Below are 7,187 nucleotides of genomic sequence, written 5' to 3'. Positions count from 1 at the left end.
CTGACTACCCTCTTGTGTACCGACCCAGCAAACGTCTAACTACCCCCTTGTTACTGACCTGGCAAACGTCTGACTACCCGCTTGTGTACTGACCCGGCAAACGTCTGACTACTCTCTGGATATCTACTCGGCTACTGGGCTCCAGATAATGCCACCAGTATCGTTACAGGATACTCAAGCCTTGATATGGATCCTGCCGAAGTTATACCTATTAAGCGGCGTGTGGCAAGTTTAACCACCATGCACACTGGATTTCCAGTACAGCAATGTTGGACTCTGGTGCGAGCGGCAATTTCATGGACATTATGTGTTGCTAAGAGAAATAAGATCGAATTTAGAGAGAAACAGATACCAGTGTTAATGGACAATGTGGATGAACTCCTTTGAACTCTGGACAAGTTACTCTTGAAACCGAACCCTTGGACCTCGTAATTGAGCCAAACCATCATGAGACTCTGACCTTCTTACTGATCTCTTCTCCCCAGTTTTCTATTATTCTGGGAATTCCTTGGTTGGCTGCAAATAATCCATCCATTAACTGGGAATCAAAGACTATTTCTTTTTCACAAGAAACATATGCTCCGGAGACTAGACCTGAATCCTTTGTTGAAGAGGTGAGCAAGTTATATAGTTCCCTTCCTCATGTTTTGGACCAGCTACCTCCACAATATTAAGACATTTCTGATGTCTGTAGTAAGAAGAATGCTGACAAGTTGCCAACTCACAGACCATATGATTGACCTGTGGATTTATTTCCTGGGGCTGCTATACCCTTTGGACGTATTTATCCATTAGCCGAGCCTGAGTTAAAGGTCCTCAAGGATTATGTGGATGAAAGTTTAGAATAAGTTTTTATTCATCCTTCCACGTCTCCAGCAGGTGCACCTATTTTCTTTGTGAAGAAGGATGGTTCATTACGACCATGTATTGACTATAGAGCATTGAATAAGGTTACAATCAAGAACCATTACCCGCTACCACTTATTTCAGAATTACTGGAGAAGCTTTGCTCAGCAAAATTTTTTACCAAATTATATCTACGAGGAGCATGCAATTTAATTTAAACTCACATACAATCTGGCGATGAATGGAAGACTGCCTTTTGATGTAAATATGGACATTTTAAACATCTAGTGATGCCCTTTGGACATTGCAATGCTCCTGCTACATTCCAACATTTCATGAATGATGTTTTTAAATATTTAATTGATTTAATTGACCAATTTGTTGTCATTTATCTCAATGACATACTAATTTTCTCAAATTCCCAAGAGGAGCATCAACAACAGGTTCGAACTATACTGGAATGTCTTCGCAGACACTGTTTGTACATTAAGTTGGAGAAGTGTGAATTCCACCAAACACAGTTCTTGTGCTATATCATCTCACTTCAAGGTTTGAGAATGAACCCTAGCAAGGTCCAAGCTATAGTAGATTGGCCAGCTTCAAGAAATGCAAAGGAGGTACAAAGGTTCGTAGGGTTTGCCAACTTCTATAGGCGTTTCATTAAAGACGTTTCAAAGATTATGACACCAATTACTCAACTAACCAAGAAGGGATCATCTTTCCATTGGTCTCTAGAAGCTGAAAGGCTTTTTCTCTGCTTAAGACAAAGTTTACTACAGATCACATATTAATAAATCCCAACCCAGAATTTCCTTTTAGCCTTGAGGCAAATGCTTTAGATTCAGCAGTAGGATCAATATTATCACAGAGAATAGAAAAGAAGATGCTATTACATCCATGTGCCGTTTTCTCGTCAAATGACTGCTTCAGAAAGAAATTATGATGTGGGAAATAAAGAACTATTAGCCATTGTTGCTGCATTTACTGAATGGAGAAATTTGCTTGAAGGTGTTGCACATCAAATTACCGTACTCACTGACGAACGGAATCTAGAGTTTGTTCGGTCTCCAAAGAGACATTCTCCGCATCAAGCCAGATGGAGTTTATTCATAAACCGTTTTGATTTTGTTATCTCTTATAGACCTGGATCCTGAAATGGGAGAGCTGATGCTCTATCCAGAGCATACATGGAAGACTCACCACAGTTTGATCTGGAAAAAACAATCCTCTCTAAGTCAAATTTTCTGGGAGTTGTTGGCACTGGTGAGCTATTGTCTGACATCAAAGAGGGTTACAGAACTCATCCGATACTTTTAGAACCCCCTACTGATTTACACTTAACCTATTGAGATAACATTTGGAAGTATGGACATCGCTTGTATGTACCAGCAGCAGCACGATTAAGAGTAATGCAATTTGTCCATGACTCTAGACTGGCAGGTCATAAAGGTGTTTGCAAAACTCATGAATTATTATCTCGTTACTTCTGGTGGCCGAAATACAAGGAGGATGTTAAAAGATTTGTATCATCCTGCAGTACTTGTGCCCGGTTTCAGACTCCTCGCACTGCTCCTCTTGGACTTTTACAGCTTTTGCCAGTTCCTTCGTGTCCATGGGGTTTAATCACCATGGATTTTATTGTGGATTTACTATCATCCAAGGGTATGACTACAATTCTGGTGGTTGTAGATCGACTCACAAAGATGGCTCACTTTGTGCCCTGTCGTGGACTTCCTTCTGCAAAAGAAGCAGCAAAATTACTAAACAGGGAAATGTTTCGTCTACATGGAGTTCTTGATGATGTAGTCTCTGACCAAGGAGTACAATTTACTTCACGTTTTTGGAAACAGTTTTGCAGTGCTCTTAATATTAATATCAAATTATCAACTGCCTTCCATCCTCAATCCAATGGACAGACAGAACGCACCAATCAGACATTAGAACAATACCTATGGTGCTACATTTGCCACCTGCAAGATGACTGGATTAATGTTCTGCCAATGGCAGAGTTCTCATACAACAACTCACAACACTCATCCACAAGACAAAGTCCTTTTTATGCCAATTTGGGATACCATCCAGACCTAATTTTCCACTGGATTCTCCCATACCTGCTGTTACATCCAAATTAGAGGCGCTACAGAATAATCTTGAAGTATCAAGAGAGACATTATAACATGCACAGGACAGTTATAAAAGAATTGTAGATATACATCGTAAGGCTGCACCAGTTTTCAATGTTGGGGACGATGTTTGGCTTTCTACACGAAACCTAAAAGTAAGCGTGCCTACTCCTAAGCTAGGACCGAAATATATAGCTCCTTTTAAAATTTTGGCACAAGTCAGTTTATCTGCCTTTCGACTAGAAATCCCAGGATCTATGAAGGTTGATCCTGTCTTTCATGATTCTTTACTGAAGCCAGTAGTTTCAAATCCTTTTCCCTGGTCACACCTTGCCTTCTCCAGATCCTGTTCAAATTGATGAACATGAAGAATTTCTGGTAGAGAGAATACTAGAATCACAAATATTTAGAAATAAACTTCAGTATTTGATACAATGGCAAGGATATGGACCAGAAAATAATTCATGGGAACCAGAAGATAATGTCCATGCACCTCGATTACTGAATTTCATCAAAGATACCCGGAAAAACCCTGCAAAGCACCGTCCAGAGGACCTTATTGAAAGGGGGGAATGCTGTAAGGAATTACTTTGACATTTGCACCTCCGACCACTAGAGGTCTCTGTATTTGCAAACTTGCCCATAGATTTGCCTTTATACAAGATGGCCAGTTTGGCATCAAAGAGAAACCATCTTGGATCCTGTTTCCTGTTTGGGCCTATAAATGGCACTTCCTGGTTCAGACATGTGCTTGAGTATTCTGCTTGCTCAGCTTTGCTACTTTACCTTGCCTCTGTGACTACCGGAATGTGTACCGACTCGGCAAATGTCTGACTACCCGCTTGTGTACTGATCTGGCAAATGTCTGACAACTCTCTGGATATCTACTCGGCTGTTGGGCTCTAGATAATACCACCAGTATCGTTACAGTTCTCTGGAGTGTTGAAAGACTGGGCAGCATCTTGCATCTATGGATGACACAGTGTACCACCCAGATTGATAACTGTAGCATCATCACCGTATACAACAAAATAACATAATGATGCAACATTGTTATATAACACTGCACTAAACACTTCTGTGAATGGTAGCAAAATTTAGGACTCAAAGCCGCACCTGTATGCAGCATCTATGAGCTATCCCTCCTACCAAGCTTTGCAAGAGCAATGTTTGGATTTGCATTTTTTTGGTGGTGCTTAATAGAGTTTTGTTTTGCTTGCCTTTTCATCAATTTGAGCTTTGTTCCTCACTATTCTACCTTCTCCAATCCATCGACTTCAGCTTCGCCACTCACGATTGTAAATTTTAAAGCCTATTGACTAAGTCTCTCGCAACTCGTCCTCACAGGCCTAAATGGCTTGGCCAGATCTGGTGAGTCTCTGATAGCTACCCCAGCCAAGTGGTTCTCTACTGGGAAACATAACAGACAACTTCACCCTTAAACATTTTCATGCTCATGAAGCCCATGATATAGAAACAGAATTTGACAGCAGATAAGAACCACTTGGCCCATCTAGTCTGCCCATTTTTAAAACCTATTTAATTCTTATTTCTATTTAAGGCAATTCCTATATCTATCCCAAGCATGTTTCAATTGCTCTACTGTATTAGCTATTCCATTATCCACTATTCTTTCTGTGAAGTAATGTTTCCTCAAGTTTCCTCTGAACCTACTTCATTCTGGTTTCAGTGAATGTCCTTGTGTTCTAATATTTCTCTTCCTTTGAACAATATTTCCCTCTTGTACCTTGTTAAAACCCTTGATATATTTGAAAGTTTCATATCACCCCTTTCTCTTCTCTTCTCTAAACTATACATATTTTAGTCTTTCTGGGTAAGTTTAGTGCTGTAGGCCACGCACCATTTTAGTTGCCCTTCTTTGTACAGTCTCTAATGTATATCTGGAGATATGGCCTCCATAATTGAACACAGTATTGTAGATGAGGCAGTACTTATGACCTATACAGTGGCATTATTGCTTCTTTCTACTACTGATTCCGTTCCCTATGCAACCAAGCATCTGACTGACCTATCTTATTGCTTTGCTACATTGCTTACCTGCCTTTAAGTCACCAGAAATAGTGACTCCTAGATCCCTTTTCTTCTGTCATGACTTACCCGTCCTCGCTCCAGTGCTGTCTTGCGGCGCCCCTGCCTGCCACTTTCGGGTGACGGCAGCCTGGGGCGGGTTTTTCAAATTTTGGTTTCACTTACCAGCCCTCGTTCCAGTGCTGTCTCGTTGCGCTGCTGCTTGGCACTTTTCGGGGGGCGGCTCACTAGACTACAGTCTGGGGCAGGAGTTTCAAACCTGCTAGTGTATTTAATCTGCCCTCTGACCCTCGCTCAGTGTCAGAGCAATGTTGTTGACAGCTCTTGACCTCTGGTTGTGATTCCCGTGTCTAGCCACCTTGTTCCTTTGGGAAACCCTCCTGTGTACCAAATCTCTGCCTGATTGACCGCGCTTCTGATTACTCTCCCGTGTACTGAACCTCTGCTTGATTGACCACGCTTCTGATTACTCTCCTGTGTACTGAACCTCTGCTTGATTGACCACGCTTCTGATTATTCTCCCGTGTATCAAACCTCTGCCTGATTGACCTTGCTTCTGATTACTCTCCAGTGAACCGAACCTCTGCCTGATTGACCGTGCTTCTGATTACTCTCCAGTGCACCGAACCTCTGCCTGTTTGACCTCGCTTCTGCTTGCTCTCATGTACATCTCGCTACCAGCTATCTCTGCTGTACTACTCCCTGGGGCACCCTAGAGAGCCGCGACCTGCGGGTTACCGTCAGCAAAGTCCATCCTGATTGCGGCGGTTCTTGGTGAATAGCGAGGAATCCGTTAGACTCCGTACCTCTAGGTCTGCCAGCGTCAATCAGGGTTAGTACTAAGGTCCTCTGCTCCTGGATCATAACCCGTCCTCAGTAGTTTCCATTATAGAGCTGTTAATACTACATTTAGCCTTTTGGTTTTTGAGATCCAAGTGCATGATTTTGCATTTTTTGGCATTAAACTGTAGTTGCCACTCTCTTGACCATTCCTCTAGTCTACTTAGTTCACCAATAATTAGTTTTATCTCTCCTGGTATGTCTACCCTGTTGCATATTTTTGTGTCATCTGCAAAAATGAATACTTTCCCTTCAGTACCGTTTGCAATGTCACCAATAAAGATATTAAACAGCAATGGTCCAAGTACAGATCCTTAGGGTACTTCACTGCTAACCTTTCTCTCCTGTAAATGCACTCCATTTACAATAACTCTCTCTGGTTTTTATCCTGCAACCAAGATCTTATCCATTCAGCCATCTTAGAATCCAATTCCAAGCTTTCAAGTTTATTTAACAGTCTACGATGTGGAACAGTGTCAAAATCTTTACTAAAATCTAGATAAGCTACATCTACGCCCCCCCCCCCCCCTTGATCTAATACTTTAGTCACCCAGTCAAAAAGTCACTGCTAGTGACTAGTTGAATAATTTTGTTAATGGTGTCACCAGCACCTTCTTAAGCTCGTTTAGCATCCTTGGATGTATCCCATCTGGCCCCATTGACTTATCCACTTTCAGTTTTAAGAGTAGTGTTAGGAGCCTCTCCTTTGTAAATGTATTTATCTCCAATTTTTTTCACAGTTTTCTACTTTCATTTCTGACACGGATTCCTGTATGCTTTTTGCCTCCTCTGGGTCCAATCTGTATGCACATAATCTTACAATGTATGTTAGTTACATTTTATATATGTAGATGCTCCACATTATTTGATTAAACCAAATATTGACGTAGGTATACACTAAAGTGCTTGCATTAAATAGCATAAAGGCTTAATATATGAACTGACAAATCTGCTTTAAAATAGAAGTTAAGATCATTGCAAAGTCTTGTTTAAGCCAGATAAGGATTAAAGAGGATTAATATGGTTCCGTTAGTATTTAAGAAAATCAAAAGAACAACAGGGTTTCTTTAGGTAGACCAATCTCTATTATAGCTATTGTTAATTCAAAAATGTAAAACTTTTCTTTGTTTTATAAACCGTTTGCTTTCCTGCCAGTAAATGCAATCATTTACTGCGTGAAAATAAGGTTAATTTCTTTTTTTACTCAGGTTCTAGAGTACACTAGTCATGCACACTCAAAATTAGGGAAGTGCTATATTATTGCTCAACAATGAGACATATTTAAATTTTCAGACCAACTGCAGATTAGTTCCAGATTATATTACTTAT

The sequence above is a fragment of the Mixophyes fleayi genome, chromosome 1 (assembly GCF_038048845.1).
Source record: "Mixophyes fleayi isolate aMixFle1 chromosome 1, aMixFle1.hap1, whole genome shotgun sequence".
In the NCBI taxonomy this organism is placed as follows: Eukaryota; Metazoa; Chordata; class Amphibia; order Anura; family Limnodynastidae; genus Mixophyes; species Mixophyes fleayi.
The sequence above is the reverse complement of the archived record's forward strand: the minus strand, read 5'-3'. Positions refer to the sequence as shown.